The 13436-nt window shown below is 37.5% G+C and overlaps 1 pseudogene; it reads left to right on the top strand.

Annotated features, from left to right (window-relative positions):
- The first annotated feature begins 10621 nt into the window (after window positions 1–10621).
- LOC147604111 (uncharacterized) lies at window positions 10622–12156 on the top strand (annotated as a pseudogene).
- Window positions 12157–13436: the final 1280 nt, after the last annotated feature.

Genomic DNA, 13436 nt, shown 5'->3' with positions numbered 1-13436 from the left:
TGAGTTATGGGAGACTGGGTTTGGTAGGGGGTCAGAGGCTACTCTAAACCCTACGAATCTAACTCAAATACTTTTTGTCAAATCTAGCTCTTGGAATAAACGACAAGGGATGAAGATAATCTATGTGTCATTGTAACCAACATCATTGATTACGTTGTGACTCTAATTATTCTGCATGTAAATTTGGTTGTAAAAGCTTATATGGTTTTAAGCTAAAGAAGCAGTGATGGTTTTGAGGAATCAGAAGCATGGATGCTTTTGAGGAACCAATATGAGACCAGTGGACCACAATCCAACAATGATGCAAAACCTAGAAGTAACTAGCATTGAAGAAGCTCTGTAAGCCTGGATGCTTTTGAGGAACCAATATGAGACCAGTGGACCACAATCCAACAATGATGCAAAACCTAGAAGTAACTAGCATTGAAGAAGCTCTGTAATGGAGAAGAGGAAAAGTAGTTCATTATAAGGATCTTACAAGGATCATATGGCACTATTAGGAACAATATGTCAAGTGAAGACAAGGTCTTGCCTTATAAATATGATAGTTTCGTCACGTTTTTGAGCACTAAGGTGAGAATCCTCCTTTACCTTTTGAGGACTTGAGGATTTTTATATAATGCTTTTTTTGGAGAAGGAGATACATCAGTCTTGAGGAGTCTTGTTTTTGTCATTTTCTATCGTCGCCATTACATACCATGACTTTAGGGTTCACTTTGATTAGGCTGATTGCAGTCATCCTGGATAACAACATCAATGTCATTAGAAGAGGAAATAGGTGGAGTCAGCCTTTTCTGGTTGCCCAAGATGATTGGACACTAGTAGGCTATGGCATGAGACATTCAAGCACCTATGCCAAGTGATTATTAAAGAGACATAGAAGGCTGGGTTTGTACAACACCTACAAACATTTTTAAGATGCATTTGAAGCTTGTATGATACTGACCACCCTTTTTGCATTTACAAGAGAGCTGCGCTAGAGCTAAGTCTCCTCTTGAGCTTGCACATGCTAATCTTTGTGGTAAGATGCTTACTATGGACCTAGGCGGTTCTTCCTATTCTATGTTACTGATTGATGGCTATGGTAGGAATATGTGGGTTTATTTTCTTTGCAACAGGTAGAAGATTTTAAAAGTTTAAAGTATGGCATAAACTAATTAAGAACAAGGCAAGCTCATGAAGTTTTGGATAGATTGGGGTGAAAAGTTTACAATTATAGGTTAATGCCTATTATAAGGAGCATGAGATCAAAAGACATTTGACCAATGCTTATACACAACACAATGGAACAAGAGAACCACACGGTTGTAGACCGAGGTAGTTAACACTACAGTGCATACTCACAAAAGGAGTTTTGCATGAAGGCAACAGTGAAAGGGATGACACCTCAATAGGCTTACTATGATAAGAAGCCTTTGTAGCATATTTTAGAACATTTGGATGTAATTTTTGTGTACATGTTCCAAACTCATCAAGGATACATAGCACGTGTCTATGTGTGTGCATGCCTACATAGCATGTGCCTATGTGTGTGCATGCATTTATGTTTTCATAGGCTTTTATATGCAAATGCCCTATGGTAAAATCTACACGTTCGTATGATAACATTGTGATATATCTAAGGTTATACTTTATGACAAGCATCTCAATCAAAGGAGTTTCTAATAAATGATAAACAGAATGGGTAAACAAATATTATTTTTCTTAAATTCAAAGCAACGCGACATTTAGAGTGTAAAGAAGTCTACATGAAGCTAGATCTCAAGAAAGCATGGAAATATCTATAGGAAGAGTAGATAGCTGTGTAGGAAACATGAGCTATAAGAAAGAATCAACTCACTACATGGAGGTGTGTGAAGTGACAAATATCATGGCCCTTGTCACCCATTACTCAAAGACTGATCATGTTATACGTATGTTAGCACCGACTAGAGTAGAAATGCTCAGCTAATGTTGTGCCCATGTTAGCAAGAACTAACAATGTTAAAGAGGATCTCTCTTATAACAGATCCTCTATATTACATGTGTGTAAAAGTATAAAAATATAGGAGATTGTGCATGTGTGTGCATGTGTGTACGTGCACGTGTGTGTGATTACATGTGCATGTGTGTGCGATTGCACGCTTATAGTTATGCACGCCATATGTTATAAGTGTAAAGAAGATACAATTAAAGTTAAATATGTTATAAGTGTAAAGAAGATACAATTAAAGTTAAATATGTTATAAGTGTAAAAAAGATACAATTAAATACATTTAGACTTGTGAAATGTGTATCATGATATCGTTAAGCCCACCTAAGTATGAGAAAGAAAATGACTCAAACTATGTTACTCCAAACATACCTAGGGTTGTGCCTTGGGAGAAATTGCACATGTTTATATAAGAAAAACAAAGCATCCTTAGCCAATGCAAGTAATATAAGGATATGAATAAACCCAAGGTGGATTACATTATAAACAAGAGATCACTAGAACAACATTTCAGTACCTAATCAATTACCAAATCAACGTTAAAATAGATGGTGAGTTTATGGCCAGTTTCCTTAGATGTGTAATATCAAAGTTACATTTGTAATTTTATGGAACCATATAATGGAATAATCTCATTTGAATTGTGTTACCATAAAAATGTTTATTGCATTATGATGGGATCTATTACAGTTTGTGACAACCTACCAATGTACATAGTTGTTAGGCATTATGATGGGATCTTTTTGTGTGACAACCTACCAATGTACATAGTTGTAGGGCATTCACTTTTTGTATTGCCAAGTTAATATGACCAGTTATCATCGTTACCCTTTACTTGTTTTGATGATGTATAACGCCACATCTAGTATGCTACGAAAGTGATAATGTTGCGATATAAATTTTGTCAAACTTTTTAAATACAATAATGCATTATTGAGCTACACCTAGACCACACCCTCTTGAGAAAAATTCCTCAATTGTGGACCATGAGGGATAAATGAAGGATGTAAAGATATATCAAGCCACAAAATAAATGGCCTCTCCTTTCTATAAAATGAATGGCCTCTTCAAAGTGTAACCATACAGGTTCATTTCATGATGTCAAATGTTCTCTTTCCTTTGTCTTTTTTTAATGCATTATTGTGGTCTCTTCATTGACCATTTTTTGGTTCATCATTCTTTTTCTTGAAGAAACGCTTCAAATGTAAATGTTGTAAAGTGCCTTTTGTTATAGTTTAAGAGTGGGACACATCATCACATCCAATGTCATTGATAGGTGAATGACTCATAAAGCTGAGGCAATAGGATTCACTTCAACAAATTAAGATCCCCTAATTATTTTTTATAAATGGTGGCCATGTAATAACTTGATCTAAAAAAGATCACTGAGAGAAATCCTCAATCATGGTCTAACTGCATGAGGTTATAGTTTCATAAACCTACAAGCTTTTTTGGAGGCAATTCTTGAGCATATGGAAAGTCACTCTATATGTGGAAGGTTGACACCACTATGAAGCCATTGACAACATCTTGAGCAAGTCTTTTTGAGAAAAAAAGGAATGACAACTTCAAATTACAAAAGGGGCAAGAACAATCATGAAGAAAATTGGGAGATTTTAAAAAAGAACTCCATTGGAAGCTAGAGGTAAAACAGGAGGGAGATGGGGGAGGATGGTAGTGGGGTAGTGTGGGGTTTATGTGTATTTTGATGGTGGGGATCAAACTTCAAACATGACTGAAACAGCTATGAGCATAAGGTTCTTCATCTCACACAACTATCATCATAAGGTTCTTCATCCCACATAGCTATCATCATAAGGTTCTTCATCCCACCATTGTCATCATAAGGTTCTTCATCATCCCATCATCTCAATGAGCCCACAGTGTGTGATGGTTTGACAAGTCAATCCATAACCCATTGGAATGTCAAGTTTTGCTTAGAGCCGCATCCCACCCAATGCTTGTGTGGGGGGAGGGCTCCACAAAGTATGGAGGGGGAGGGTAGACGCCCCACCCAGGAAAGTATTGAGGGTATGCATCAGTGAGAATTAAGGAGTTTTTTTTAAAATTTCTAAAAATGTTCTGATTGGTGAAGCTCAGCGAAATTCCTGAAGCACTGCTAAAACTTGCAAGTATTGAAGTATTAGTAGGGCTTCCCTAGTTTTATGGAAAAAGTGAACTTTCACTATTTTTACACCACTTCAGAGTCCTTGAAACCCTGTGGCCCCTGGGTGGGACGTGGCTAGTAGTCCCCCACAGAGTGTAACGTGGCTAGTAGTCCCCCACAGAGTGTATTAGGTATAGTGGTTTTGGCAATAATTTTGTGCACGCTTCATGAGTAGGCACTTATAAGGTTTTCGTAGGAAAGGGTTCTTATCATGACGTTGTTGGCTTGCCCCCATCAACGTATCACGCTAAACCTTTGTCGGTTTGAGTATTTTTTTTTTGCGTGTACCAAATAATATTATAATAAAGAAAAGCCACACCAAAATTATATTTTAAGTTGATAATTGTCTTGCAATTATTTATCCGCGGATAATTGTCTGCAAATAATTGTCCGCTCGCGTTCATTGCACCTTTTTTACTCATGAAGATTCGAACGAATATCTCTGGCTTTTTACACATGCAATACGTGTAGACTAATAATAGCACCCCTTTGTCGCCATAGATACGATGCTCTTTCTTTCACAAGTATCATGAGTTTAGTCAACAATTCACTTCCTCAAAAAGTATCCTAGTGGGGATGGGGTAAAATAGCAACGTGGAAAAGTCTCCGAGATCGACCGCCGCTGTCACAAAAAAAAACCATCCTTTAGTATAATTTTCACGGTTCAAATTGAGAAAAACCGGTTATAAATTTACTTAGTCTCCCAGATCGACCTCTGTCACAAAAAAAAAACCATCCTTTAGTATAATTTTCACGGTTCAAATTGAGAAAAACCGGTTATAAATTTACCTAGCCTTGAATTTAAAGATTCAAATTTTATCCTCTGGGATAGGAAACATTGGGAATTCCGCTTTTCCAAAATCTGGTCTTAATTTATACCCCCAAAAAAAATCAATTCTACTATGGCTTATCATGCATAAAGGTATATGGACATGCTCTCGGGCCAAAAAACTGGGAATTGGTGATGGATTATGCCCCCGGTGCTGTAGATAAGAAGAAGAAAGCATTCCTCATTTGTTCATCTCTTGCCATTTTAATAAAAGTTTTTTTGGATTTGATTCACCAATGCCTCTCCCTGGTCAATGCAACTCATCTAACTTGAAAGCAAATTCTTCTTGGTGATTTTACTAGATACTCATAAAAGATATGGAATGTTATTAGAGCTGAATATCTGTGGTGTGTGTGGAACATGAGTAACTATGCACTGTTTCAAAATGCAGTATCACGCAATTGCCCTGGCCTGAGGAGTGCTCTGTTTGTGCAGATGAAGATGATTTTAAAAGCAAACAGAACTGTCTGAGGAGCCCAGGAGTCAAGGATAGAAGTCGAAGAGGTACTTGCAGTTAATGAAGCGTAGGAAGAATATGAAGAAAAAAGCAGTGCTATCAAAGCTAACCGGGCCCCAACCAGGAGTGGAATGAAGTAGGCCACCAAACTGACCGTCGAGGAAGAAGAGTTAGCACAAGCCATTTTGGCTTTAACTGACTTAAAGAATTCTATCCAGGAACTGAGCTAAGCTTCGGCTCAAATTGGGCCTTTTAAGGATTGCTACACATTCTCTCTCTCTAAAAAATGGGCGCATAGTGAAATTTTTACAAATCAACTTAGAAGTGAGTGGAGTTTGAACATTTGGATTTTACTCTTCGAGACCTTTCCAATGATATATAGCATGATGGGCAATTTTAAGTATTCAAGAAGTCCCCAAATTTGGGATGGCATGGCGGCACGACCCCGACGGACCCAAAGTTGAAAAGTTCACGATCGTGAAGTAGAGTTCATGCAGTGAGATAGAGTTCATGCCGTGAGGCACGCAAAAAAGGAAGAGAGTATGAAAAATAGCCTTATTTGGAGGCCCTATCTCCTAAATTGTAATGCTGATGAACGTGTTCTAGTGCTCATTTGAAGCCCTTATCAAGCTCTTCGAAATTGGTTTTGTGCGATACATCCACATCCATTTTTTCACATACATATCCACATCCATTCTTTCACATACATTCACGTCCATTCTTCACTTATACATTCACATCCATTTTCATCACATATCATCCACTCATCCATTCATCCACACCTATCTGATTCTCATCACATCTCATTACATCTATTCACCTCACATCTCATCACCTCTATTCACATTACATCCATCCATTCATTCACATCCATCTAATTCACATCCATCCATTCATTCACATCCATCTAATTCACATCACATCTCCTCACATCTATTCATCTCACATCTCATCACCTCTATTCATATCACATCTATCCATCCATTCATTCACATCTATCTGATTCACATCACATGTCATCACATCTATTCACCTCACATCTCATTACCTCTATTCACATCACATCCATCCATCCATCCATTCACTTCTATCTGATTCACATCACATCTCATCACATCTATTCACCTCACATCTCATCACCTCTATTCACATCACATCCATCCACTCATTCACATCTCATCACCTCTATTCACATCACATCACATCCATCCATCCATTCATTCACATCTATCTGATTCACATCACATCTCATTACATCTATTCATAGAATTTAAACATAGAATTTAAGAGAATTCTAATTTTGATATAAAGATTCTTTACGCATCTATTTATGCATAAAAATCAACTTCAGTGGGAATAACACTTTTATAAAAATCCTTTTATGCATAAAAATCAAATTTAATGAGAATAACACTTTTGAATTAAAAATAAATCCTTTATGCATCTTTCTATGCACAAAATCAATTTTAATGAGAATAACACTTTTGAAATAAAAATAAATCCTTTATGCATCTTTCTATGGATAAAATCAATTTTAATGAGTAACACTTTTGAAATAAATAAATCCTTTATGCATCTTTCTATGCATAAAATCAATTTTAATGAGAATAACACTTTTGAAATAAAAATAAATCCTTTATGCATCTTTCTATGCATAAAATCAATTTTAATGAGAATAATACTTTTCAAATAATTATATCCTTTATGCATCTTTCTATGTATATAAATTAAATTCAATGAAAATAACACTTTTATAATAAAAATTTCAATTATGCATCTTTCTATGCATAGAAATTAAATTCAATGAAAATAATAATTTTATAATAAAAATTTCCATTATGCATCTTTCTATGCATAGAATCAATTTTAATAATTAATACCAGTGATATCCATGCAAATTCATAGGTGAATATGTACATGGAGTAAATTAGAATATTTCTTTTAGAATGCACAAATGGTGGGAATTACTCTTTTGGAGTAACATAAAAATAAACTTTCTTTTTCACAAAATTCTAGAAAATTTTGCCATAACCTCCTTTGTATGGCTGACCATTTCTCAATTTTAGCATTCTATTTTCAACTTAGATGTCTAGGACTCTAATCTACACAATTTTCAATTTCCAACTTAATTTAACCCCAATTAGATGTCTAGGACTCTAATCTACACAATTTTCAATTTCCAAGAGAGTAAACAATAAAAAAAGTTTAATTAATCTTTTTGTTAAACATTTTAGGATAAAGAAAGGTTGAATTGTAAAGAAGAGAAGGGGATGGCCTTTTCATCAAGACATAGCATCAGAATTTACTTTAATCAACTATTAAAAACAAGAAAATCAAGAAAACCATAGATTTAAATTTAAAAAGTAAGAAGAATTTAGCTTACATGAAGTTTGTAAGCTTTCCTTTAGCTTGAGGAATTGAGGGTTCTACTCTTGTTTGGATCAAGAGTGGCCACCAATTACTTTGGAGAGGATTAAGTAAAAAATAATTGAATTATCAAGAAAATTCAATGTAATTGGCTCTGGGTAGAAGTAGAGTAACAGTGCATAAACACTATTAACCTTTTACAAAGGGGGAGGCTTCTATTTGTAGGAAAAAGTGAGCCTCTAACCAAGCAAACTGATTCTAAAATTTTCCAGATCAGTTTGGTCAATTTTTGACCATTTTTGGGTCAGTTTAGCTTACTTTTTAGATCTAGTTGAAATAGGAGAGAGGAGAGATGAAAATATCTCATTATTTTTTAGTTTAAAACTCCACCAGACATGTGAAATAAGATCCTCCTTCATGAGGGGAGATCCCCACACTGAGGTGTCAAAAATGCATCATTTCCTCTAAATATCTCTTCTTTTTTAACTAATAAACCTTGTCCTTAGTCAACTCTTTATCTTACGTGAGCATTTACTCATTTTTGGGGGATTTTCTTTTATTCTTCAATTTATCTCCTCCCTACATTTGGATTAATCTTATTGGTCCATAGGAACCTTAATTGGACCATAATCCAAAAATTTCTGAAAATCTGGACCCTTAGGCTAAGGTCCTTTTTACCTATTTTCAATTAATTTCAATTGCACATTGGAAAGTTCTTTTTGAATTTCTGTTTCCGGGGAAACCATTTTAGACACTAGGAGGATTTTTATATCCAAAAATATCTCAATTTTGAATTACCTCCCTCTAGACATTTTTTCTCTCTAGGCCAAAACAGGGTAAAACAGGATCTTTTTTTATTTTCAGAGAGGGGAATAATTATAAGATCAGAAGGGGAGGTTCTTATACCTGCACACCTCAAAAGCTAGAGGGAGGAATCTTACATACTAGGAGGAGCTCTCCATGCAACTCGCAAAACCTAAAGCAGGCAGTTTGTGGGTTGCCACTTACCCTCACACTAGTGTGTGTGTGTGTGTGTGTGTGTGTGTATGGATGTATGTATATGTATGTGTACGTATATGTATATAGATATATATATACACAACCAACCTATTTAAGGAGCCTGAGGGACCCCCTTGGATATATATATATATATATATATATATATATATATATATATATATATATGTATGTATATGTATATGTATATATGTATGTATTTGTATGTATGTATGTGTGTGTGTGTGTGTGTGTTTGTGTGTGTTGTGTGGCATGGATCAAGTTGGGGAGGGCTGCTGGCTAGAGACGAAGGAAGATAACCTTGGCCAGGATCTTGTATGCTCTCCTTAGGAGAGTAATGGGCCACCATTGATGAATCTTGAGGTGGTCACCACCCTCTTTCGGGACCAAGCATATCAAACCCTCAAATAGGCACTCACGGAGAGCGAACCACTATACATGACCTCATTGAAGGCAACCCAAAAACCTGCCCCCATGAGATCCTAGAATTGTAGGTAGTCTGGGGTTAGGGTTGGCCCGCAACCTTAGGGTCACCGGTGTCAAGGGGGTAGGCCCGCCCTGGAGTCATGAGCACTGGGGGGGTTCCGGGTCAAGGGCGACCAGGGAGCGGGGTCCAATCGGGTCGAGGGGGGTGTGTGACCTCGAGGTTATGGGCATCGTAGAGGGGGGGGGGGCGTTTCAGGGTCAAGGGCGACTAGGGGCATTGGGTCCACTTGGGTTGATCGGCTGAGGGGTCATCGGTGTTTGGGGGGGGAGGGGGGGCAACCTAGGGAGGGGGTCTGGTCTCACGGGGGGGGTGTAACGCGATGATAAGGCCCGCCATAACTTTGGGGTCATGGGGCATCAGGAGGGGGGGGAAACCAAGGCGGGGGGTCTAGTTGGGATGGGGGTGCAATGCAACAGGGCTCGCCCTGACTCCTGGGTTATGGGTGTGGGGAGTGCTGAGGGGCGTCGAGGTGGGGGTGCAAGGCGATAGGGTCCGCCTTGACTCCACGGTCATCGGCATCCGGGGCTGGGTGGAATCAAGGTGGGGGTCTAGTCAGGGTGGGGGTGCAAGGCGACAGCGTCTGCCCAGACTCCAGGGTTATGGGCATTTGGGGGGTAGGGGGAGTGGGTCCTGGAGCTAGGGCCCTTTGAGGGGGGGGAGGGGTAAACAAAAGGGTGCAACACCAAGAATTATCAGGAGGTCACTCATCCCAGTACTATTCTGGCAGCCCAAGCACACTTAACTGCTGAGTTCTGATGGAATTTTGTGTATTAGTGACGAACAACATGTTATACTAGGCGAATCAAAGACACTATAAGGAGGAAGGGGTAGCCAAGTCTAGCACGGACTTCGATTAATGCATCCAATCCTAGCAGGGGAACCATTAGGAGAAATGTGGGCTCATTTTTGGGCCTTTTAGTTTTAGAGAGAGAGAGTGGCGCTCAACCAATGAGGAAGAGGCTTCCGTAATAATGGAGAAATTCGGCATTTTAAAGCAAGAATTCAAGTAAATAGAGTAAATTTATGCTCAAAATGCATCTTAAAATAACATTTACTCAACTTAAAATAATAATAAAATAATACTACCAAATCTTTTCATGTAAGCTAAAAGATAGTGGTAGTTAATGATAGAGAATCTCTAAGTTTCCCCCCAAAACTAGCTCTGATCTTCTTCATCTCCAACATAGTCGTTCTTTCTTTTTCTAAGTCTCCTCCAAATTAAGCTCTCATCTTCTTCTTTTGTGTGTCTTTTGCTACACAAAATGGCAACTTGTAGAAAGCCCCGTACTAGCATTTCAGCTATTACTATATTCAATAGTTATAATATGGACGATGGGACATGGATGCCATCTACAATTACAATCGGGAGCTGGGTACTTTTATAGAGAAGGAAGAGGAAGAGAAGAAATGCTAATGAATTTGTGGAGCCATTCAAGGGACAAGTTAAAGAGTTCAAGGTATGTGAATCTAGCAAGCATGTGATAGAGGTACTAATACAACATGTTTTCCAGCATGTAGACTTGAGGGTGAAAAAATTTCCTCCTGGTCTTCCACGATATCGTCCCAATTGTGAGTAGTATCTCAGTCAAGGCTTCTTTTGTTTTAAAAGTGTTTAGTTGTTGTTATTATGCAGTTGTTTATCCATTCAATCCTGTCTCATTGTTTTAAAAGTGTCTAATTGTTGTTTTAAAAATGTCTAATCTTTTGGTTTTATGCAGATATTTATCCATCCATTAGGATAGACTGGCAAAACCAATGGAGAGTATAAGTGGGATTTTTGATGCTTTCCATGCATATGTAGGAGAACAAATTTACAAAGGAAGAACTCATAGAGATCTTGCAGACCATGGCATATTTTTCTATGATATGCAGCACTTTGAACCAAACACATCTTCTGGATGGGGTCGTTTGACTCCATTACCCCTCCCATTATTTGGAAGCAAAGATTGGCCATTGCCAACTTCACAAACTAGTGAAAGTTATAGGATCAGGTTGTATCACGACATACAGAAGTCTCTTAAGGCATCTGTTGTGCAACAAAGAATGTCAAGCTTACTATTTTTATGCCTATCGAAGTGTTTGTTGACTTTTTCTTTGATGAAGAAATAAGAAATAATTCAACAATGTTTATTTGCAAGTCAAGTAAGACACTGGAATTTTTGGACAATGATTGGGACAGGAGAAAGATAGAAGGCATCATTTTTGTTTTGGAGAAGAAGTCAATAGTTTGCAAGTATATTATTGGCTCTCAAAACTTCATTGTAACTTTTCACTACACCAGATATCATTATGTTAATGGCAACCTTATTCCATTAGATCAAGATTTGGAGTCAGATCCCGAGAATACGCCTCTAGTAATGGAGATATATTTGGAAGGGAAATTGCTTACAATACTGAACACACTATCTAAAACATGTCTTTCTCAAATTAGAGAAGACCTTACATATGAGGAGATTGAACAATTACCAAAAGATTATACATTTACAATGGATACTAAAAAGGTAAACCATTTATATTTACATTTACCATTTAGTATGCTGTGCGCAGAACATTATGTAAGATACCACTAACAAAACCATTTTTTTACAAGTGCCAAGGCGAAAAGAGAAAATGACTTTTTGTAAAGAATGTGTCTGTCATACTATTAACTTGATTAGTCGTTGAATGATGACAATCAAAACATTGTAACTCCAAAAGCAATTTAATATAAGAAAGATTTTTTTCTTACAAAACAATGTCAGGTCTCTTACAAAATTAATGTTAATGTTACAAATGTAAATAGAAGTCTAATGATGCTGACGTTGATCAGAAGACTCTAGGGCACGAAAGTGACGCCGTCTCGACTGTGCTTTGGGGCTGAGGTGGCCTTCGATTTTGCTCCTCTTGTAGTCTTTCCATTTCTTCCCACAGTCTTTCTTCTCTTCCCCTCTCCGCCTACATCTTGACCTGCCTCTTGGATTCACCCCATTCATCCACCTCAGCTTCTTGCAGCCTGTCATAATCATTGAGAGCAGCCATATGTGCTTCGAAGTGTCTTTGTCGCTCCTCGTCTCGCTGACATACTCTCTCTGCAGCAGCTTCCCTTGCAAATTCGTATGCCCTCCTGATCTCTTCTTCTGCACGATCATGGACCGCCAAAATAATTCTTTGTACATCTTTGGTCCTGAACTGCTTTATGTGCAAGGGAGCATATTTCTTCAGAATTATTTCCTGTACACAGAGAAAGCTTTGGTAGGGACATTATAGCTATGTTAGATTATGCAAGTCTACGTTACAAACATCACTTAGATTAGGAATATCAAAAAATTTCTTTGTTAAAAGGTAGGCGTTTAGGGCCGTCCTCCATCCATAGTTGACATCTCTGGGGTGGACTGATACCCTTATCCTATGATATGTCATGTTTTGTACAAGGTTCGGCTCCATTAAGAGATGTTCCAATGCATATACAAATTTTTAAGCACATCTGAGAGGTCAAAAAAAATAAGCATCAGCTTATCCTACTTAAATAAATCTACATGCTTATGGAAGAGGGAAATGTCAATAGGGACTTACTCTCTAACACGGCCATGATATTGTTGAGCAGAGTTTGCAAAATAACACGTGTTTTTCTCAATGTCATACAAAAGCAAACTCCAATGTCGACTAAAAAAAACAAATAGGACATAGGTGTTATTAAAGAAAACACATATAGATTACAAAATATTTGATGTCAATTTAAAACTTAACACATATAGATTACAAAATATTTGATGTCAATTTAAAACTTAACATGAGACTCACTCTTCATGGTAAGCCGTGAAAATAAGTCTTGCCAAATCGAGGTTCACTGGTTTAAACCAGGACATAAGGCTAAAAAATGATGAGCTATCATTTTGTAATGTTGTAGAAAATGAGAGGATCCACAATATATGTACAGTTTTGGACCTCTTCTGGTAGTAGTAATATACAATACCTAAAAAAGTCAGTACCAAGCGATATAACACAAATAGGATTCCAGAGTACATTGTATCGCTTGGTACTGACCCCATGACCAACGTTATCACAGTGGGGTTGGTACCAAGTGATATAAAGCAAACAGGATTCTGGAGGCCTTTGAATCGCTTGGTACTAACCCCATGAAAAACAATATGACAATGGGGT

Source organism: Cibotium barometz, chromosome 62 (genome assembly GCF_041138505.1).
Source record: "Cibotium barometz isolate CiBa-2024 chromosome 62, ASM4113850v1, whole genome shotgun sequence".
NCBI classification, from domain to species: Eukaryota; Viridiplantae; Streptophyta; class Polypodiopsida; order Cyatheales; family Cibotiaceae; genus Cibotium; species Cibotium barometz.
The sequence above is the reverse complement of the archived record's forward strand: the minus strand, read 5'-3'. Positions and strand labels throughout refer to the sequence as shown.